Raw genomic sequence first — 24274 nt, forward strand, 5'->3', positions numbered from 1 at the left:
AGGAAGGTTTGTTGAACTCCATGGCAAGTATTGTGTCATTATGGCATTCTGCCTTCTGTGCTGGTCAGGGCTGATGCAGTGTCTCCTCCTGGTTCCTTATGTTGCTCATAGGAGCAACCTAAAAGTCCCTTGACTCATGTCTTAGGAAAGGAACTTCTCTTCTCCTTCCTCTCAGCTCATCTCTGTAACCAATGAAGTACAAAAGGCCACTGGATCTATTTAGCACCCATGTTCCCTCAGAAGTTACTCTTTGGCAGGGCTCACATGGATGCAGTTTGCTGGTGAACAGATAGAGGTTGCCATTAACATAGACCCACTCACTGTCTGTGTGTACTGTAGCTTAAACCTCAGATGTCACCACTACATTCCTGGACTAAGGCTTCCTCAGCACCTGCCTGGATATGCTAGACAGTCTGGAAACACTGGGAAGTTGATATTTAGTGGAGCAGACTTTGACAAAAGGGAGACATGAACTGTTAGATAATTTTTTCTCTATTTTAAATGACCTTGTTGAAGACATCTCACAAGACCAATCTGCTACACTTACTGCAAAGCTGAGACTAGCTAATTAATGCATACCCTCTTATTTGTTCCCCTTCTTTTCCTTTCTTACTTTATTTTTCCCTCACTACTGTGTTCCTGGGATTGCACCACAAAAAAATATATGTAAAACATAAACTTCTGCCTTGAACCCAGTTTTCTAGGGACCCCAAACAAGGATATTGTGATTTTTCTGCACATACCTATAAAACTATTTTTCCTTTCAAACTGAGTACATGAATAATGTTGATAAAAACAAAATATGGGTTTTTTAAAAAAGATGGAAAGGAGTAAAAAAAGATACTAAAGAATGTCCTACATCTAAATGAGAAAGTATGCTGAGAAAGAAGAAATCTGATCCAAAAAACATAGGATTCATCAGAAGGGTGACAAAGAGAAGTTTTGGAATGATACCTAAGTCATAATCTAGAGGAGAGAGATAGAGAGAGAGAGAGAGAAAAGGCTTGCATGAAAAAGGGCCAGAACAAAATGAAATGGATAAATTTTTTGATGTCTGTTATTTTGAAAAATAAAGTCCAGAGGGTTTAACCATGCAGATTTTAGAATGTTTGGGAAGAATTAGCTATATGTACATAGAGAACCAAACAAATTTTGAAAAGAAGCAGTTATTAATTTCAGTAAAAGCAAATGGTGTTCATAAAGGAAAAGTAATCAGAACACAATGTAGCTTAACAGTACATAAGATTACATAATTACAGTAAATTGAACACTGAATGTGGATTAACCAAAAGTTGTGAAAATGTAATGGGCAATGAGCAGAAGGGACATGATGGAAGAGAGCTAAGTCCTCATCTGCCATCACAGGAAGTCAGTGGATAATGTCTAGTATGAATAAATGAAAAAAACTTGCCACAAAAGCATATTATTTAGAAATATACAGTAAAGCCATAAGAAACAATTCAATGAATTGAAAACAGTTGGCACTAGGACAAAGGACTTATGGTAATCATGGACCTGCTGCTTTTCATTTTAAGTATTATAGTTAGACTGATTTTTTTCCCAGTCATCTAATTTATTTATACTATTTTTCTTTCTTAAAAAATACTATTTTTTAGGACAGTTTAAATTCACAGGAAACTTGAGAAGATAATACAAAGTTTCCATATAGCCCGTAACAATTTCCCTTACTATTGACATCTTACTTCAGGAATGATGCATTCCTTACAATTAATGAACAAACATTAGTAAGTTATTATCAACCAGAGTCCATACTTTATTCAAATTTTTAAAGTTTTTTTTTTTTTGACAGCATCTCACTCCATCACCTAGGCTGGAGTGCAGTGGCACAATCTCAGCTCACTACAGCCTCCACCTCCTAGGTTCAAGTGATTCTCATGTCTCAGCCTCCTGAGTAGCTGGACTTACAGGGCATGCCACCACCTCTGGCTAATTTTTATATTTTTAGTAGAGATTGGGTTTTGCCATGTTGACCTGGCTAATCTTAAACTCCTGACCTCAAGTAATCTGCCTGCTTTGGCCTCCCAAAATGCTGGAATTACAGGCGTGAGCCATTGCAGCTGGCTGAAATTTTAAGTTTTTACCCAGTGTTCTTTTTGTGTTACAGGATCCTATCCAAGACACCACATTATATTTATTTGTCTTGTCTCTTTGGGTTCCTCATGGCTGGGACAGTTGTCCAGACATTTTTGTTTTCAATAATCTTAACATTATTGTTGTAAGAAATACTCGTCAGGTATTTTGTAAGATGGCTCTCTACTGGAGTTTGTCTGATGTTTTTCTCATGATTATGTTGGGGTTATAGGTTTCTGAGAGGAAGACTTTAGAGGTAAAATGTCATTTTCATCATATTATATCAAGGGTACATACTGTCAACATGGTTTATCACTGTTAATACTGGACTTGATAATCTGTCTGTGGTGGTGTTTGACAGATTTCTGCACTGTAAAGTTACTGTCTCCTACACCCACACCCACCTTTTCCTGACTGTACTCTCCATTGACTTTTAAATTATATAAATGTATTACTTTCATTGAAACTAATGAAAATATGTTGGAGTTTTACAGATGCTTTATTTCTGAACTACATGTTATATTCCTAGAACTGTGGACAGCAGCATGGGAAAGTGTAAGACAAGTAGCCAACAAAGAGTCGTAGTGAGCATGGTGGGGCATGTACCCAGGGAGAAGCAGAGCAGCCTATGGGATGTCAGTATGAGCTGGATGGAAACCATCATCAGGCTCAAGAGTAGCTATGGATTAGAGGTGCTTGGGTGGATTAGACATTGATGGGTTGTGTCCAAGGGCCCAGACAGAGAAGTGAGATAGGCCAAGATGCCACAAAACACCAAATTAGATTGGGCAGAGGTAGTTCCTAGGCAAAAGATTTGAGTATAAGAAAGTTGGAGATCTAACTAGATAAGGAGATTAATAGTGAGTCAAGAATTGAGGCAAGAATCTGAATAATAAGGTTAGAACACTCCTGAGGAAAAAAAAAAAAAAAAAAAAAAAAAAAAAACCAAAATAAAAGTTACTATTCTAAAGACATTTTGACTCAGCTCAGAAACTATTTCTGAACACAGAAACCAGTCTCCTGTATTACCTACACTGAGGCGAGACTGGATCCCTTGGCTGGAGTACAGAGTGTGGAAGCAGCATTCCTGATGTAGTATAAATCATATCTTGGTGATGTATATCATAAAGTTTCAATAAAATGACACAGTTAACATTTTATGTGTTTGATAAATTGAAACTGGTATTCCTTCTATCTCCAGAAGTGTATAAGCCACTATTTTGGGCCAGAAGGAATTAAAAATCCCATTTTCTTCTGGGATATTTTTCTAGAACTGATGGCCTCTCCAACAATAATCAAAATTGCTTTCCTACATAGTTTGATAAGGGACAGTGAAGGGTGGCAATGCTTGCTGCCAGACCTTTGTCTAATCAAAATTGCCCCTTCTGGGCTTGAATGTCATTCCTATGCAGAAGGAAAGAAATAATCCCCATGTGATGTCCCGTTCCTCACCCCTAGTCCGTTTACCCACAGAAGTCAGAAACGGTTTCTCAGACCAGTTGTCCATCTTCACAGGGGAAAAGGCTGGCTGTTAATTTAATTAAAAAATTAAGTAGTTACCCTTAATTGGACTCTCAATTGTCTCAGAACTCTATGGGGGATCAGGGTTATGAGGTAAAGAGAGCCCAGAGCCTGCCCTTAGAAGTTCACATTCTAATGAGGAATTCAGGCAAGAACACAACCTTGTTCCCCAATGTGATCAGCCCTCTCAGTCCTCTGATTGGGATAATCACATGACATTATGAAATCCCTCAGAGGAGTATCTAAGGCAGTAGATACTCCTAGAAGAGTTATCTAACCCAAGACTTGCTAGAGTAATGATATTGTGAAAGAAACACAAATCTGCTTAGATAAGAAGAGATTTTATTCAAAAGAGTTATTGCAATATGAGAAAGGGGACTATTGCAATAGGGAGAGTGCTTTGACTGTGAGATCTGCAAACACCTAAAAGTCATGCAGAAGGGAATTTTTCCTTTACAGGGAGGTAGAAAAAGGCTAGAAGGAATCAGGTATGGGGGAGTGGGATGAGCAGGTGGCATGATCAGACAGTTGATCAGGGAATGTCTTTTCTTATATCTGCTGATCATCTGGAAAGGCTGCTCAGGAGGGACTGTTCTGTGTTCCAATACTCAAAAATGGGGCAAAGTTCAGGGGTTTTGGGGGTGGGAGAGAAGCCTGACTACATTTTGGTCAAGTTCAGTATTTTGTCCAGATTGGTCAATGTGGACAGTTTAGGTAATTATTATGAGGCAAAAAATGGGAATTGGAGGGTCTGTGGGAAGTCTTGTCATAAGTAAACAAGAAGGACCTCAGTGAGTTTGTTTTTTTTTTTATACTTCAAGTTCTAGGGTACATGTGCACAATGTGCAGGTTTGTTACATATGTATACATGTACCATGTTGGTGTGCTGCACCCATTAACGCATCATTTACATTAGGTATATCTCCTAATGCTATCCCTCCCCACTCTCCCCACCCCACAACAGGCCCCAGTGTGTGATGTTCCCCTTCCTGTGTCCAAGTGTTCTCATTGTTCAGTTCCCACCTATGAGTGAGAACATGCAGTGTTTGGTTTTTTGTCCTTGTGATAGTTTACTGAGAATGCTGGTTTCCAGCTTCATCCATGTCCCTACAAAGGACATGAACTCATCCTTTTTTATGGCTGCATAGTATTCCATGGTGTATATGTGCCACATTTTCTTAATCCAGTCTATCATTGATGGACATTTGAGTTGGTTCCAAGTCTTTGCTATTGTGAATAGTGCCGCAATAAACATATGTGTGCATGTGTCTTTATAGCAGCATGACTTATAATCTTTTGGGTATATACCCAGTAATAGGATGGCTGGGTCAAATGGTATTTCTAGTTCTAGATCCTTGAGGAATCACCACACTGTCTTCCACAATGGTTGAAGTAGTTTACAGTCCCACCAACAGTGTAAAAGTGTTCCTATTTCTCCACATCCTCTCCAGCACCTGTTGTTTCCTGACTTTTTAATGATCGCCATTCTAACTGGCGTGAGATGGTATCTCATTTATGATTTGCATTTCTCTGATGGCCAGCGATGATAAGCATGTTAGGCCGTTTTTTTGCAGTAAGCCTTGTCCTGGAATATAAAAGTATGCTCAGGGGGTGAGGGAGTAGTAATTATCAGTTGTAGCTATTTCCCGATAGCTCAGAGATCAGGGAAAGTTCCTTATTGTCAATGTCTAAAATGCTATTAAGCAAATCAGGGATAAGATAAACAGCCACGGGATAGGACAAATATCCACAAGGTAGGATAAACAGGGCAAAATCAAGAAACATGAGGAATTGGTGCAGTTGATCCCAGAAGTAGGAGACTGTTCCCAGGCTAATGCAGCAATTTAGAAAGAAATGTTCACTTGAATCAAGGAGTGGTAGTCAAACACCCAGCTCAATGTTGTCCTGTGAGATGGAGTCAAGCTGTCATAAAGGGAAACCTAGGTAAAAAGTGAGCCATAAACTACTGAAGAGGCTTACCTCAGTTGAGAAAGCAGTGAAAGCAGTAATCAGATCAAGAAATTGGGCATTCAGTTTGATCTGTGACAAGATATCAGATCTTGATATCCAAAAGGCCAAGAAGTGAGACCACATGAAGCAGACATATTTTAAGCCAATTAGACAACTATGACTGCACCGTAATGTCAAACTTCACAAACATGTTCATATTGTTACTATCAATAGCTTTAAATTAGGGAATGCATTCTTATAACCAGTCACATTTAAAGAATTAACAAAGTATACTCAGCACTAATCCAGAGCTTTAAGTGCATAACTGGTAGAGATCAAATATCTCCCTGACAAATTTCTTCTTTACGTACAATTTGATAGTTTTCTCAATATCCCCATTCTTATCCTCAGACACAGTTTTTAGAGAAATTTTTCTAAATATTGCACACAAGGTATGAGCTTCCATCTTCCTAAAAGTACCACAAAATCAAGACTATATTTTTTCAAAACAACAAGTAAAATAGATTTTTGTCAATATCTGTTTAACATAGTTAATGTCAACAAATATTAATATTAAACCAGTAGGTTTTTTTTTTACTGTTTACAATAATGAAATTAACTGGGAAACCATCGTCTCTCTTACCATTGAATAGATTTTGCAAATGTTATAGCAGCTAAGATTAAACTTTCTTAACAGACTTTCTCTCTTCCATCCATCTATCCAATAGTTATTGAGTAACTGTGATATGCCAGGAAATGTGCTAGGTTTCAGGAATATAAAAATGAGTAAGTCAAGACTCTATATTCAAATATTTCGCAAAAATGAAAAATAGACACATCCATATAGTTGTAACATATTGTATATGTATTATGCACTAATTTACAAACCATGATGTGAGCCCTTTCATTATCTAAAGTCAGATTCCACTCTGGCTTGTTTTTGCACAGCTGGGGAGCTAAGAATGTTCATTGCATTTTTAAGGGTTTTTTTAAAAAACAACAAAGAACGTAAGACAGACACCTTATGTGGCCTGCAGAAGAGAGGATATTTACCAGCTGCTTCTTTCAGAAAAAATTTGCTTATTCCTGGACTAGACCAGTAATTCTTAAATGAGTGTGTCCCTCAAAATCATTTGTTCACTTCATTTGTTATTTTAAATACACATGCTAGCTGAGATCCTGGGATTTTTTTTTTTTTTTTTTTTTTTTTGCCAGATTTGGGTGATTCTCATGTGTGCTGTGGTTGAGAAACTCTGCTTTACACACTTTCCCTTAGTTCTCAGAACACTTACCTGGGTTTATAGAGACTCTTAGCGAAGACTTTCTTCATTAACACAACTTACCCTGTATATCACAGAATATTCCTCTCACCCTATTTCATGTGCCTTAGGATAGTCCCCTTACCTCTTTTATAACATCTTAAATTAATATAGTTAGCTCTTTGAAAGGCATAAAACATTCATATCTATTATATAATTTGATCCTAACAATAATAGGTCCTAGAATTACTACCTTACAGATAAAGAAACTAAAGTTCAGAGAAGTCAAGCAGCTCAAGGTCATATGGAGCTTCTAACACCGACTCCATTGTTCTTTCTCGACAGTCTCCAACTTACTTTATCCGATTCTCCATTGAAAAAGACTACAGTCTATTCTTACTACCCGGTAGCAAAATTTCATTACATTCCATAAATCTGTTAGCTAAAGAATGTAATTCCTGTTTAACTTGAGAGCCTGTATGTCTTAAGGCAGACTTGTGTTACAATAATTCCTCTAATTTGCAAGCACTTTTTCACATATATTATGTACTTGAAATAAACTAGACGCTAACTCCTACTCAGGTATAAATGGAGAAAAAAGTATCTCTCTAGAGCATTATTCAACATAAAGCTCATGAAATAATTTGCAGAGGCACAAGGTTCATCCTGCCTAAGCAAATTAAACAATTTTGTTAACCCTGATGTCTTTTGTTAGAAGTGAAATTTATGATAACTGTATTGGCTCTGTACTACACAGCACCCAGAAGCCTTTGTTTGCTCTCAGCTAGAGCTATTTATACCCCAGGATATTGATATTCTGCTACTTAATCAAAAAGTACAACTAAAAATAAATATAAAAGTCACATTCTTTGGAGTATGCAAAGAGAAAACAAAGGAAAAATAATAATCAAAGAATTATTTATAAACATTTTGAATATATTCTTCATTTTTTCCAAAAGTCTTTAATTTTTGACCAATCATTATATTCAGAAGATGTCAGAGGCGATATAACTTGAACACATTCCTTATTAGATTATATATTTGTCCAGTTTCTCTTAAAAGTAAATTTGGATATTATTGATGGTGGGATTGAAGGAATAACATATTTTTCCCTGTATTGGCATATCTTGGGAAGATACTTGATGTTGCGGCATAGGAAGTGTCATGATATTCACGTTTCTGTCCAAAGATGGGTGGAGGAATCATCTAGGAATAAATTTGGAGATTCATGTTGTTAGGGAAGCAGGAGCTTAGGAAAGCTGAAGTGAGGCCATTTTAAGTAAAACCCCATCTTAAAACTAGCAAGGCACATTCCTTGCCAGTCACAGCCCATGGTCCTGAGATGTTTATAGCTAAGGAAGTAGCTTAGTAATGCTTGCAAGGACAAGCTCCTACAACAGAAAGTCCAGATGTTCCAATACCCATGACAATATATGCTTTCAAGATAATTATAGTTGTGCTTTGATGTACTTACACACTAAAATGCCAAGGATATAGTTTTCTTTAAATCAATAGAATAATAAATTTTGTCATGCTGTCAGCCCAGCCGCACGTAGGCACAGCTTAGTTTAGTCTTTACATTTTTCTTTTTTTATATAAGAAAAACTTAAAACAAAGGCAGTGCATTCCTCCCCTTGCTTTCTAAAGATGCCCTCCTCTGTAACAGAGTAGCTCTCAATAAACTATCTCTTCCCACTAAACTCTGAGACTCCTTGAATTCCTTTCTGTGTGAGATCCAAGAACCCTCCCTTGGGGTCTGGATCAATATCCCCTTTTCTGGTAACAATGTCAAAGGACACAGTGGAAAGACAATTCTGGAATGTCATTGTGTGCAGAAAAAGAAGTTACCTGGCCAGAGGATTGCTTTATTTAGAAAAAAAAAAAAGAAAAAGAAGAAAAAATAGACTATTTTTAGAGCTATATGAAGTTTACAGAAAGATTGTAAAGGAATTATACTCGTTCCCCCATGCTCTCCCCACCCCCACACTGTTTTCCTCTTATTAACATCTTGCATTGGTGTAGTACCCTTATTAGTACCGATGGACCAATATTGATACATCATTGGGTACACTTTTTAGAGACAACAAATTCCAGAGTTACGTAAATCAGCGAAGCTCTTTGGGGATAATAAGTAATTAATAACAGCGTTTTGAGGAGCATATTGGAGGAAGTCAAGTATTATAGAGACTTTTTACTAATTCAAACTAGTGCAACATGAGATTAACTTTTCTGGTGGCTTCTAGGAAAGCAGGTTCCTCCATTTTCTGTGGTATCTTTCAAAAACTAGTCCTCTCTTTTTTTTCCCTTTATTTTAATTTAATTTAATTTTGTAGAGACACAGTCTTGCTTCATTGCCTAGGCTAGACCTCTCTACCGTCGTTTTACCAGGACAAGATAAACCAATTTTAGAATGAAGATGATGATGTACAAGGCAGAGAAGAGAGACCAACGAAACAACAAAAAACAAAATAAATCAATTTTATTTTGATGTCTTTAAGTCATTGAATCAAATTTGTCCTGAAGCTTACACTGTACTACTTAACAATCTGTTGAACCAGTAAATCCTCTTTATTGTTTAAGCTAGTTTCAATTGGATTTTCAGTGCTTGCAACATAAAGCATTCTAAATGGTATATAATCATATTAAAGGTAACTGCATAGTTTCGTCATCCTCTTGAATGTTCCTATCAGACATTGTTATTGGTAGACATCCAGATCAACTGCTACAATCAAAAATCTATAACCGACTAGGCAAGCTGCAACCCATGTGCAAATTTCTTCCCTAATTGTCTATGTTTCTGACTGTGTGTGCTGTCATATGTGTATTCATACACAATTATTGACTGTGCTGGAAAAGATCATGGTATCTGAAGGAACCATGGTAGTACAACCAAAGGCCCAAGATGCAAGGATATTTTGAACATTCCTTACACCACTTAACTTCACAAAAAGACACAAGAGAGCTCATTGCCTAATACAATTTGGTGTGAAAAATAGAGGGGAGTACATATAGCATGATGCTCTTTATATAAAGTTAAAAACACAATTTTTCAACTACTATTTATAAGTTCCCAAAGACTACATAAAAAGAAAAGCACTGGAATTATGAAATAGGATGCTGAATGATGGCTCCTTCCAGCTGATATGGAACCACAAGGTTAGTTACAGGTTTCGCCATGGTCCTGACTTTTGTCTTGTGTGGTGCTTTTGCAGATGTTTATTACATTATTATTTAAAAAAAAACAAATAGCATCTTTAAAGATTAGAGAGTAAAATTGTGTAAAACGTATTCATATATTTTGTTTCCCGTTTGAAATTAGACAGTTTCAGAAATTAAACACAGTACATCAATAAAGGGTCCTAAGTAGAAGATGGGTTTCCAAAGAACTTTTCAGATATCTCATCATTTTCTGGTTCAGCTCCTCCTTTTTCATTCACAGCATAAAGGTTTTTCACTGGTTTGTCTATTTGCTTAAGTTGGAACATGGCAGGTAATGGCTAACCATGTTAGATAGTTAAATCAAATCCCATACATTCTTTCCTGCTCTACTGTCTCCCAGGAAGCCTAGGAATATATTTTCAGTGACTAATGCTCTGAAATTCTTTTATTCCTGGCAAAATTAACTGATGTAGTCATCTTAGTTCTTTAATTTACAAATTATAAATAGTTTCATCATGTGTAATGTCAGAGAACATTCTAAGAACAGTTTGGACCAAAACTTTTGACCAAACTAATTAGCTCAGTTTGTCTATACAGCAGATTACTTACGATGAAGAATATATCTGGGTCTCTGACAGTCTGGCCACCCTAGAGATGATGCATGGATGTTAGTGTTGGTGGTCAAGACTCGCTGTTCTTAGTGTCTAGACAGGGTCTAGAAGGGGAAGACCACAGCGGGATCTACAACAGACCTGCAGCCCCAAACCAAACTTCATTCATCTATACTTCCACATATGTTATTTTTCAGCCACATCTGCATGTGAGGATAGTAATCAATGTCAGCAGAATTTTTTTTGTAACAGATAATTACATATGTACATTCATACACACACACACACACACACACAAACATAAACATACATTTAAATTTTTTTCAGAAATCATCTTCTTTCTTCAATAAATCATTCTTCTTTGAGCACCAAAACACCAAAAACCCTTTTATGTGGTCCCAAACAAGTTGTTGTTTTTTCAAATCTAGTGGGTAATAAACCCAGTTTCTAGTGTTGTAATAAGGTCATACATGAATATTCATAAAGTCATGTCATGCATTTTAGGCAAGCAAATGGCAGACTTGGGATTTCTCTTTTGACATCCAAGTATGAAAATTACTCTCTCTATTTCATGTATAAAATGGTTACTATTCCTCCAACACTAACTTTTAATTTACTTATCAGTGGTGAAACTATTTTTCTTTTGTGAATTAAGAATAAAGTTGTTGAGCAAAAAGTGGATTCTTGCTGAGAAATGTAGGACATTCAGGAAAGACCTGCAGTGTGTTATGACTTGGCTTAACTACTAAACACTACTTCAGTTTCAACAATAACTCTCATTAGAGGATTTTATTTCTTTTGAAATACATATGAGAGGTTTGGATATTTTCTTCTTCACGTATATTTGAGTGAGTTATTTAAAAGATATTTACAGTTCAGGTACATTTCAATTCCTTAAAAATCGGTGTTTCAGAATGACAGGAAGAATTTAATTAAGTTAAATGTAGTCTATTTTCTCACTTGTGGCCTGCATGTATCAAAGTCTTAGCATGATTATTAGAACTTAAAATTGAGAAAAGTGTTCTAGATTCGCACTGAAGAAAATGTAAAGGCCTTTTCAATATGTCTAGTTAATAGATGTGAACAATAGACTTGTACCTGCAGTGCATGAATGAAGGAAAGTAGCTTATGTGGGGTGCAAGAACAGGATCACTGAGGGTCTTGTGGGTCAGAAATGGAATTTTAAAACCACTCCACTGCTTCAGAAGAAAACCATATAAAGAATAAAGTCATAAGATGTGCTCTGAGGCTGGGGAGTGAGCTAACAACCTGAAGGCAACCACCTTCAAAAGCTGTGCAGAAGTGCTCTCAGCCCACTCTCTAATGTATTCCAAGGCTGGGGCATGGCTTCTCCACCTACTGATACTGAATTCTCACGAAAATACAACCAAAGGACTTTGCTGACCCTGAAACGGGTTTGGGGTCCCTGAGGTTAAAGTGTAAGGTTAAAGAAGTTCTAAGTCTAGACACCAATAAATAATGACCTGAGCCTCATAAATCAGCATTTTTGCAAACTGCAGCAGGCTGTCTTTGGTTTCTTAAGCCAGCTGAAACTTTAGGCAGGCTTAGTTCATGAAAACTGTGATCACCTCACCTCAGACTGACTTTTTAGAGTTGTTAAACTGGAATAGCATGATTATGTTTAAGGAAGTCAACTTTTTTGTTTAACTATGGGGGACATCTTTTGTTTCTAATCAGTAAATTAATAATTCTAAGTATTGATAAAAAGTTATTTAGGAAGGGTCTCCCTCACTAATAGGATTCGTGTCCCACTGCTGTTCAAAATGCTTTGCTTATACAACACTGTTACAGTTAGTGCTTCAGTGATGGTCAAACAGAAGTATTTGTCAGTGATTAATAAATCAAAGCCATTAAGGATCTGTGGTTTTCGTGTATTTCTTGCTTTCTAGGATTAGTATTTAACTTGGAGGAAAGACTGAAATTATCTGATATGGACAAACTAAGGACGCCTTTTAGATACATCCAAACATGCTGAAAATGAGACTAAGAGGAAGAGTTTAGGTTTCTTAAAAAAACGAAAACATTTATGTTTGCCTGATAGTGATTTCAAAGTTACCCTCACAGCAAAAATTTGAGGAAATATAATAACTCATAAGAGTGATAATTAGCTACTTGGTAAAATGAATAGCATAATCCAGTTTCTGGCAAAAGATGCTCAAGCATTTGATATTTTGTATTTTCATGGGAAAATACTCATTTCTGGATTACAATTGAGTTTGGAGAGATTTTTGAAAAAGCAAAGTGCTTTCATCCATGCCTTGGTGTGTCATTTTGATTAAAAAATAGCCCCTCAAGTAAAATTTAGGTATTTTTTCCAAGAAAGTCATGTCAGCATATTTTCTGGCAAATTCAAACAATTGCTTAGAAGTACACTCATCGGTATTAGCAATTATTAGTAATAATGGCAACTAAATATTTATATGAACAATGAGTGCAATTATTTACCTTTAAAATTTACTTGTAATCAAGCAAGAATACTCTTCACCTAATATTAAACTGTGCACTGGTGAGTGAGCATTTTTTCATTTAATATCCTTATTCGCATTTTTCTTGATGCTTATTTGTATATTTCTATTGATGTAATAGCTTACAAGAAAAAGAGCTCATGTCTCTGCCTGAAGGTGAAATCTTATGAATATGCAAATAATGTTTTGATGAGATGAAGTTTTTCTTTGGAATGGAACTGTTCCCTCTTAAGTTATACTGAATATTAGCCATAGCTTAGGACACAAAGCACATGAAGACTGAGTTTTTAAAGAAAAAATATCTGAGAAATAGTTGCTTTCTAGTTATAAAACATGCTGTGTTGTTGAATCTGGTCTTCTCAGTTTAGCTTAATGCTTTGTTGTAAAAAAAAAATGCCATTTAATTTTTATTGCATAGAAGAGTACTGAACCAGTAATATGAAAAGAAGTATGGATTGTCTGCCCTGTATGTTGCCCTGTAGTTCTTAAAATGCAAATTCTGGAGGCACATCTTTTAACAGTTTTAATTTAACCTAGTACGATGTGTCCAGATGACTTAAAATGTTCCTTTGGTGAACTCTGCAGAATAAACCCAGTTTTTTATAGTATCTTGTTCTGTAAAAATATTCTACTGATGTTCAATTTCAACTCTAGACAAAAATCTTGCACACAAACCTCAGTAAAGTATTAGGTTGAGAACTTAGTGAGATAACAGCACTGGCTTCTGAAGCTATTATTGGTGTCTAGACAAGCTGAGTTCTCTATTCAGGATTAGATTGGCCCTCAGCTGGAAAGGACTGCCTCACTTTCACTTTTCTCCAAACACCAAACCAGTGGTTCTCAAACTTTGGGTGGTATCAAAAACACCTGGGGATCTTGATAAAAGTACAAAAGTCCATGCCCCATCCTAATTTAATGAGCCCGGGCCAGTGTTCTTTTCTGGCTCTCTGAGATTCTGATACACACGAAAGTTGGGGAACTACTACACTAAACAAAAGCTTAAAGGAAAATATTGGGACAATAAGAAACCTATGAAGTAGGTTAAGCAGTTCGAAAATATTTGAGGTATGGCTACAGTTAAATACAGTGATTTTTTCAAAGAGAAAAAATACTTGGTATAGAACTTAATGAAGCAACAATGAAGTCATGTCCTTCTTCCTCACATTAAGAATTTGGAATCCTTCTGAGCTTTAAACTAATAAAAATTTACAGTTAAAGAAAGAGATTAGGCCCTTAGAAGTAATCCAAGATACTGAGTCTAAAAGTGAGGCAGAGATTTGGAGAATTATTAAAACACCAATCAGGATACATTAGGACAAGAATATGACCAATTAAAAAGTGTGAAACCCAGCCGACCATATTTCACCCTTAAGGAAAAACTATGCTAAAATGAAATATGGCTAAAGAAGATATATAGATGGCAAATAAGCATTTAAAAAGATGCTCAACATAATTTGTCATTAGAGAAATAGAAATTAAAATAGCAAGGAGATACCACTATACACCTATTAAAATGGCTAAAATCCAAAAAACTGTCAATACCAATTGCTGGCAAGGATACCAAACAACAGGAACTCTCATTCATTGCTGATGGGATGCAAAATGGCATAGCTACTTTGGAAAACAGTTTAATAGTTTCTTATAAAGTTAGCATAGTCTTACCATACAATCCAGCAACAATGCTCCTAGGTATTTCAACTGATTTGAAAACTTATGTCCACACAAACACTTGTATAGGAATGTTTATTCATAATTCTAAAAAATTGGAAGCAATCGAGATGTCCTTTAAAAGATAAGTGGATAAACAGATTGTTGTGCATCCATACAATGGAAAACTAGTAATAAAAAGGAATAAACCATTAAGCTATGTAAAGACAAGGAAGAATCTTAAATGCATATTGCAAAGTGAAAGAGATCATTCTAGAAAGCTATGATTCCATTTATATAACATTCTGGAAAAGGCAAAACTATAGAGACATTAAAAAAAGGTTAGTTGTTGCCAAGGGCTTTGGGTGGTAATGGTATGGGATGTTGATTAGGAGAAGCACAGGGGAATGTTTTAAAGTGGTGAGCGTCTTTTATGTGTTACTATAATGGTGGCTACATAATGCTGTGCCTTTGTTAAAACCCATAGAACTAATGTTATGGCAAAAAGAGTAAAACAATATATGCAAATTTAAAGATATTTCAGAGATTGAAGGATCCCAGAATGAAATGCAACTGTGACATAAGAATCTAATTGTACTGCAATTATATGAAATAATCTCACTAAAGGTAGTTGAATAATCAGTTGCTGACCTAAGGAATTTGAAAATGAGTGGAATCTGTAAGACTAATGGCAAAAGCAACTGTACATAAGCACCTTATTATAGTTGATCCAGTAAATTTTCCCATGGGGGTATGAATACATATACACAGCATACATGTATACTGGAATTGAACAGTTAAGTAAATGGATGATCGCTATGGTTTGAATATGTCCCCTAAAGTTCACATGTTGGAAATTTAACCCCAAACACAACAGTGTTGAGATACGGGACCTTCAAGAGGTGATTAGATCATGAGAGCTCTGTCTTCATAAATGGATTAATAATGTTATCATGTGAGTGGGTTAGTTGCCATGGGCGTGGGTTCCTTAAAAAAGTGAGTTTGGCCCCCTCTTGCCTTCTCTGGCACAGCTTCCTGGCCATGTGGTGGCTTCTCTCATACAACATAGTAAGAAAGCCCTCACCAGATGTGGCCCCTTGATCCTGGACTTCCCAGCCTCCAGAACAATGAGTCAAATAAACTTCCATTGTTTGTAAATTACCCAGTTGGTGGTATTTTGTTATAGTAACACAAAATGGGACTAAGACAATGATGAATGGTGGAAGCCAGGTTTCTCACCCGTTGGAGCGGGAGCTTACAGATCAGCAAGTGTAACAGGCTAGAATGATCCATATGGTAATAAATTAGAGTTGGAGACTTCAATATGAAATCACGTTTAGCTTAACATAGACACAGATGAATAAAGGAAAAAAATTAGAGGTATGTGCATATATATGTGAGTTAGTATATACACACATATTTCCTCACTTCACCTTCCCTTTTATCAAACAGCCTGGAGGCAAGGAAGCCCCAGAAGAAACTAGCACACCTAGTACCCAGATCGTGTTTTGTAATACCATTCTCCAATGAAGGGAACCAGGGCTCCTTGGGGAGATGGCTGATTCTAGAATTGAGGTAGAAAATATACAAGATAAGTGTGGAGTATCTGGTAGTTCCAGAAAGTAAGGAAGTGCTCAAGAAACAAAAACAGAAAACCACAATGGGCATATGTCAAAGACACATAGGAACTAGATAGAGAGGCTTCTGCAGCTTTACAGGAAGCACAGAGCTGTCATCTGCTTGCCTTCTGTGTAGGCCAAAAGAAGCTTACAATCATGGAGGAAGGCGAAGCAGGAGCAGGCATATCACATGTTCCTGCCATGTGATTTCTGGTTCTTATAAAATATTAAATCCATGAATTGACACTTCTGAAGTTATTTAAAGAAATTTGTCATAGGCTTTGAAATTATAAAGACAACTCCAAAAATATTTTGAGTAGTTGCAACAACTTTGAGCTAAGTGCCTTACTTCTTTAAGGTAAAAGCTCTGAAGGAAAACATTCATTTGATGTTTAAGTTCTGGTAAACTTTATTTTAAACATAACAAAATGAACATTATAGTGAACTTGTGTGAGTAATTGGTCAATGTACCTAGCATAAAAAAGTGAAGCAGTTATCTAAATAATTGCTTTATTTGATCACTTCTGCTTGGACTTGTTTCTTTTGTATTTTGCAACAGAGTTATATATGCATAATGTAAAATGTAAACTACATTTATAAGCCTTGCTATAGAAAAATGGGGGTTCCTGTCTTCTCTTTCCCTGTTCTATTTTCTCTTCCCCAGAAGCACTTCTATCATTTTTGGCTGATATTTTGATATTTACCTTCATGTATCCCAATAGGATGCTTGCATAGCCTCTTGTTTTTTTTTTTCCACAGCTTTAGGTGTTATCTACAGATCAATTGCAATAGAAGTTGAAGATCTAGCTTACTTTCCCTCCCTATGTCCCTACAACACATACACAACTTTTCCATTTCTTCATTCTGTACGTATATTTATATCCCAATTTAGTGTTTACATTATTATGACCATAGTAAATATTATTTATGTGCCACGTGTCTGCCTATGTCATCTAGTAAATAGCTGTGCCATGTAGTCAGCAAGTATTTGTTTTCCTTTCCTGCACAACTTTTTGGATTAATTATTTTATATTATTGTTTGTTTTCTTGGTTTTCCCTGATTTGTTTATCACTAATGCAAGCCCAAACTCTGTCAACTGTCTAACTTTCTCTCAAGTATATTAAGAAGCAGTACATATTCTATCAATTTCTTCTCTTATTCTCAATTTCATCTTATGGAAGAAATCTTTCCAGGTATGTTGCTTCGTCAACCCTGTTTGGGATCCTCCTTTACCATCATCTTGGGATTCCCTTTGTCTTATTCTTATGCTGATTATCCTGTACTATTCTTTGGTTTTGTTTTCTCATCTTTTTAATGGAGCAAATCCTCAGGCATTCTTCTGAGAAAAGGTACATGGGCAATAATTGAGATCATACGTGTCTGAACATGTCTTTATTTATCCTGAAATTAGATAGGTAGGTTTTCTAAGTATAGAATTCAAGGGTAGACATCATTTTTGCTTTATAATTTTAAACACATTGTTCCATTGCCTTTGACATTGAAGTATTGTTATTTAAAAATATAATGTCATTTCCATCTCTAATCTGTTTTGTGACATGAACCCTCTCATCAGAGTTTCCTGTAGCCAACAGTTTTCTCAAAGGCTGGTGTGGATCTATTTTCATTACGTATGCTGGCATTTTAATGAGTTATTTCAGTCTGGAAAATCATATGTTTCAGGTCTGAATAGTTGTCTTGTACTGTTTGTTTAATGATCCCCTCCCCTCCTCTGATAGCAGAATTCTAAGATTACCCCCATGATTTCTGCCTTTATAGAAACTCCTCTCCTTGAGTATAAGTGGAAGTTTGAACTTCTAACCAATAGAATATGGCAAAGGTATCATCAGTGGAGGTTGGAAAACTGGCTGGCCATATGCAGAAAACTGAAACTGGACCCCTTCCTTACACTTTATAAAAAATTAATTCAAGATGGATTAAAGACTTAAACGTAAGACCTAAAACCATAAAAATCCTAGAAGAAAACCTAGGCAATACCATTCAGGACATAGACATGAGCAAAGACTTCATGACTAAAACACCAAAAGCAATGGCAACAAAAGCCAAGTTTGACAAATGGGATCTAACTAAACTAAAGAGCTTCTGCACAGCAAAAGAAACTATCATCAGAGTGAACAGGCAACTTACAGAATGGGAGAAAATTTTTGCAATCTACCCATCTGACAAAGGGCTAATATCCAGAATTTACAAAGAACTTAATTTACAAGAAAAAAAACAAACAACTCCATCAAAAAGTGGGCAAAGGCCACCGTCTGGGAAGTGTGGAGCACCTCTGCCCAGCCACCCAACTGACTAGGAAGAGAGGAGCACCTCTGCCCGGCCGCCCTGTCTGGGAAGTGAGGAGCGCCTCTGCCTCGCCCCTTCACCGTCTAGGATGTGGGGTTTCAGAAGAAAGTAAAAGCAGATGTATATGTTCAATTTGCCATATTTACCAGTAAATCTGTTAATATTTTACTTGAATAATTTTCTGATTTTTCAGAGGAAAAGATACTTCAGATAACTGCTTTGGATAAAAACAAGCCAAAAACCCACCTGCCCTATGTTTTCTGGGATTTATATGAGAAAGTACATTCATTTTGTTTTTCATCAAAGCTTTGACTCAGGTCAGTAAGTTGATTAATCAATTTTAGAAAATAGTTCTTTTCTCTGGGAAGACTTAAAAAAATTGTCAATAAATATATGGACTTTGAAAGAAGTAAATACCCTTTCATTGATAATTAATTTTTCATGCTCACATAAAGCCAGCAACTTCCACCTGCAAACCGATTATCTTGGAAGACTGTTGCCTGAAGCTGACGTTTCTTTGTGTTAGCACTGGCTTCATTCCAGTGTTGACACCCTAGTCCGTCAAACTAGAAGAGCCTCTGACAAAAGTGACGAAGAACAAACATTGCATTTGTCTTATTTTTTTTGTACTTATTCACATAGAAAGTATCCAAGACAAAATTCAAGCTAATTTGTAGATGTGAACAAATGTTCATAATGTAAGGCATTACTCCCTAAAAATGTTATAATTTGTATTTGGCAAGTTCAAGGTTGAGAACATCATCAAAAAGATGATCACAACTGCTATTGAAAAATTTGTGTCTCTAGGAGCATTTTAAACATCTGTTGAATTTTCCCAATATTCCTAACCTTGGTAGAGATGACTCTGCAATATTTGTTTATGTTTTTGCTTGAAGAACTCTTAGGAAATTCACCTCCCTGAGCAAAGAGTCCCAATATTGTATTTGAGGGACACCCTCTAAGTCATAAATCTCCTACGTCTCTGTGTAATGTCACTTCCTTCTGAGAGGCCTTTCCTGCCCATCCTATCCAAAATAGTTCCTGGCCTGAAGCCTGCAATTCTCTCTTTCGCTTCCTTTATAACATGTATCTGAAATTATGTTGCCTATCATTTGCCTCCCTTTAACTGTCTAGATACCCTCTACCAGAGATAAACTCCACAAAGGCAAGGGCGTTGTTTGTCCTGCTTTCTCTGCACCCCAGCTCCAGTACCATAGTCTTTACATTTCTTCAGCCTGACTGCTTCCCCAGCTATTCATATTACTTGCTCCTTCACATTCTTCCTGCTCCAGTTCACCTTCTCAGACAGACCTCTTTAACCACAGTGTCCAAAGTCTAATGACTATCTATTTCCTTCAGGACCTTCAGTTGCAAGAGATCAAAGGTGACTTCAGTTAGTTAAGCAGAAAAAGAGTAATAAAAAGATGTTTTGTGGTTTACAGAATTGTTGAGAAGGGCTGGAGAGCTAGGCTTGGGCTCAGCTTCCAGAACAGCATCTGAAGCTATATTGCAGAAGCAGAACTTATCTGATGAAGTAGTAATTCTGGCTACCAAAGGCAAGTTGGCTGTTTTGTGCCGTATATTATCTTGTAGCCCCAGCTACTATTACAGGAGGGAGGGAGATAGAGAGTGAGAAGGAGATAGTGGGAAAGAGGGCTGGAGGAAGGGAAAGAAAGAGGAAGGGAAGCAGGGAGAAAGAGATTACCTGAACTATCTTTCCCTTTTGCATCAGTAGCCTCTAATTTAAATTCTAGCATGGCTGTATTATTAGTGGAGCCTAAGCAAAATGCCTGTCTCTAGCTGGAAAAGCGATACATAATAACTCCTACAGGGGGAGCTAATCTTTGCCTAACACCAAAATTCGTGCATTGGAGCATTCTTAAAGCATTAAAAAGTTGACAGATGAGTCCATTATAGTCCCATTCACATCACTTCATTCATTTCCTTCCTACCTCTTATTAGAATATTTAAATGCCCTGTTATTTATATTTAATTTTATTTTCTCTAGAATACAAGCCCAAAGAGGATGGGAATTTTATTAGTTTCCTATTGGCTGTTGTGATAAGTTACCACAAATTGAGTACCTTAAAATAACACAAAACCTATCATCTTACAGTTCTGGAGATCAGAAATTTGACACAGGTCTCACTGGGACAAAAGCAAGATGTTGTCAAGGCTGTGTTCCTTGTCTTATTGCCTCTCCTTCCACTTCAAAGCCAGCAATAGTGGATTGAATCCTTCACATTTTTTTTTTTTTTTAATGTAGACAGAGTCTCACTCTGTCACCCAGGCTGGAGTGCAGTGGCGTGATCTCAGCTCACTGCAATCTCCACCTCCTGGGTTCAAGCAATCTTCTAGCCTCAGCTTCCCAAGTAGCTGGGATTACAGGCACGTGCCACCACACCCAGCTTATTTTTGTATTTTTAGTAGAGATGGGGTTCCACCATGTTGACCAGGCTGGTCATGAACCCCTGAGCTCAGGTGATCCACACACCTCGGCCTCCCAAAGTGCTGGGATTACAGGTGTGAGCCACCATGCCCGGCCTCACGTTTTGAATCTGTCTTTCTTTTATCTCGTCTTTCTCCCAGAATGAAAAAGGTTCAGATTTTAAGGACTCATACGGTTAGATTAGGGCCACCTAATCCACGATAATTTTCCCATCTCAAAGTCCATACCCTCATATCTGCAAAGCCTTTATTTTATTTTATTTTATTTTATTTTAATTTTATTTTATTTTTTGAGACAGAGTCTCACTCTTTTGCTCAGGCTGGAGTGCAGTGGCGTGATCTAGGCTTACTGCAATCTCCCCGTCCTGGGTTCGAGCGGTTCTTGTGACTCAACCTCGCGAGTAGCTAGAATTGCAGGCATGCGCCACCATGTACAGCTAATTTTAGTATTTTTATTAGAGATGTGGTTTTGCCATATTGGTCATGCTAGTCTCAAACTCCTGGCCTTGAGTGATCCGCCAACCTCGACCTCCGAAAATACTGGGATTACAGGTGTGAGCCACCGCGCCCAGCCTACTTTTATTTTTAAAGACAGGGGTCTTTCTATGTTGTCCAGGTTCGTCTCAAACTCCTGAACTCAAGAGATCCTTTCACCTCAACTGGGACTACAAGTGTGTGCCACTGTGGCCAGCTAAAGACTCTAGCCATTTAAGGTAACTATTCTCAGGTTCTGAGAGAATAGTGCACAGACATCTTCGGGAGTCAGGATTCTGCCTACCACTGTAACCTTTTCTGTCTTCACTGTTTTATCCCCATTCTCAAATGACGCCTGCCACACACTCAATAAATAGTGATGGGATGAAGGAACCTAGATAATAGCAGAGTTGCATCAGCTTCTCTGTGCTCTCTGTGCCTTACACTCAGTCGGACTTCTCTGGGGCCAAGTCTGGTAGTAGAGGGGGATGTTTAGAAGGCAAAATTCTATTAACAGCTTGTTGGGAGAAAAGATGAGTGTTGGGAGAGAAGCTGAGGCAGGGCTTGCATGTCTGCTAGACTTGCTGGTTCCTTGCTTCTAGTACTCCTGTTATCTCAAGCAGCCGTATGTTTCTCATTCACCTGATACACTGTTTCCTTTCAACCCCCACATCCTGACCACCTGTTTGAGCACCAATAAACAGTGTGGGCTCCCAGAGCTTGGGGCCTTTGCAGCTTTCACACTTGCGATGGCCCCCGGTCCCACTTTCTCTCTCAAACTGTCTTTTTCTCAATCCTTTGATTCTGCTGGACTTCTTCACCCCCATGACCTGGTGTTGGGTCTGATCACCCCAACAACAGCCCATATGGGGAATGGCTGGCAAGGATGCTTCACCCATATTCATTTTGACCTGGAATTCTGGGTCTCATATTTCCTACTTGTCCTGGCCATCCAAGCCCATATCATTGGCAGTCAGATGTAGATCATAGAAAAATCCTTGGAAACTTGGGGGTCCCAGTAATGAATGGGAATCTGAGACAGACCAATCACACTCTTACAAGCCAACTGAAGGTACTCTCAGTTCAACTAAACCGTGGCACTGTGACTGCTCAGACAACTGAACATGTGTATTCAGAATATTCCCCAACAAAACCCTGTAAAACATCCTCGTGCATGTGCCGAAGTATGTGGGTGGACTGAGACCACACAGTTATCATGGCATCTCTTCTCAGAGAGTCAATTTGAATACTAGCAAGTATTTTAAAGGGCATTGCTTAAATGTAAGACAAACATGAGGTCAGGCGCAGTGGCTCATGCCTGCAATCCTAGCACCTGTGGAGGCTGAGGTTTGTGGATCCCTCGAGGCCAGGAGTTCAAGACCAGCCTGGGCAACATGGCGAAACCTTGTCTGTACAATAAATACAAAAAAAAAAAAAAAAAATTAACCAGGCATGGTAGTGAGTGCCTGTAGTCCCAGCTACTTGGGAGGCTGAGGTGGGAGGACGCTTGAGCTGGGAGGTTGAGGCTGCAGTGATTCCTAATGGCGCCACTGCACTCCAGCCTGGGCGACAGAGCGAGACCCTGTCTGAAAACAAAAATGAAAACAATAAAAAACATGAACCTGTTATGGGGTAGTATATAACAATTGCTTAAATTTTTTTTTTTTTAATTATACCCATATATATATATATTTTTTTTTTTTATTATACTTTAGGGTTTTAGGGTACATGCGCACAATGTGCAGGTTTGTTACATATGTATCCATGTGCCATGTTGATTTCCTGCACCCATTAACTCGTCATTTAGCATTAGGTGTATCTCCTAATGCTGTCCCTCCCCCCTCCCCCCACCCCACAACAGTCCCCGGAGCGTGATGTTCCCCTTCCTGTGTCCATGAGTTCTCATTGTTCAATTCCCACCTATGAGTGAGAACATGCGGTATTTGGTTTTTTGTCCTTGCGATAGTTTACTGAGAATGATGTTTTCCAGTTTCATCCATGTCCCTACAAAGGACACAAACTCATCATTTTTTATGGCTGCATAGTATTCCATGGTGTATATGTGCCACATTTTCTTAATCCAGTCTATCGTTGTTGGACATTTGGGTTGGTTCCAACTCTTTGCTATTGTGAATAGTGCCGCAATAAACATACGTGTGCATGTGTCTTTATAGCAGCATGATTTATAGTCCTTTGGGTATATACCCAGTAATGGGATGGCTGGGTCAAATGGTATTTCTAGTTCTAGATCCCTGAGGAATCGCCACACTGACTTCCACAATGGTTGAACTAGTTTACAGTCCCACCAACAGTGTAAAAGTGTTCCTATTTCTCCACATCCTCTCCAGCACCTGTTGTTTCCTGATTTTTTAATGATGGCCATTCTAACTGGTGTGAGATGGTATCTCACTGTGGTTTTGATTTGCATTTCTCTGATGGCCAGTGATGAGGAGCATTTCTTCATGTGTTTTTTGGCTGCATAAATGTCTTCTTTTGAGAAGTGTCTGTTCATGTCCTCTGCCCACTTTTTGATGGGGTTGTTTGTTTTTTTCTTGTAAATTTGTTTGAGTTCATTGTAGATTCTGGATATTAGCCCTTTGTCAGATGAGTAGGTTGCAAAAATTTTCTCCCATTGTGTAGGTTGCCTGTTCACTCTGATGATAGTTTCTTTTGCTGTGCAGAAGCTCTTTAGTTTAATGAGATC

The 24274-nt window shown here is 37.6% G+C and overlaps 1 pseudogene; it reads left to right on the plus strand.

Annotated features, from left to right (window-relative positions):
* LOC134731319 (small ribosomal subunit protein eS1-like) overlaps nucleotides 1-24274 on the plus strand; it is a 93577-nt pseudogene that overhangs the window by 64530 nt on the left and 4773 nt on the right.

The sequence above is a fragment of the Symphalangus syndactylus genome, chromosome 11, assembly GCF_028878055.3.
Source record: "Symphalangus syndactylus isolate Jambi chromosome 11, NHGRI_mSymSyn1-v2.1_pri, whole genome shotgun sequence".
In the NCBI taxonomy this organism is placed as follows: Eukaryota; Metazoa; Chordata; class Mammalia; order Primates; family Hylobatidae; genus Symphalangus; species Symphalangus syndactylus.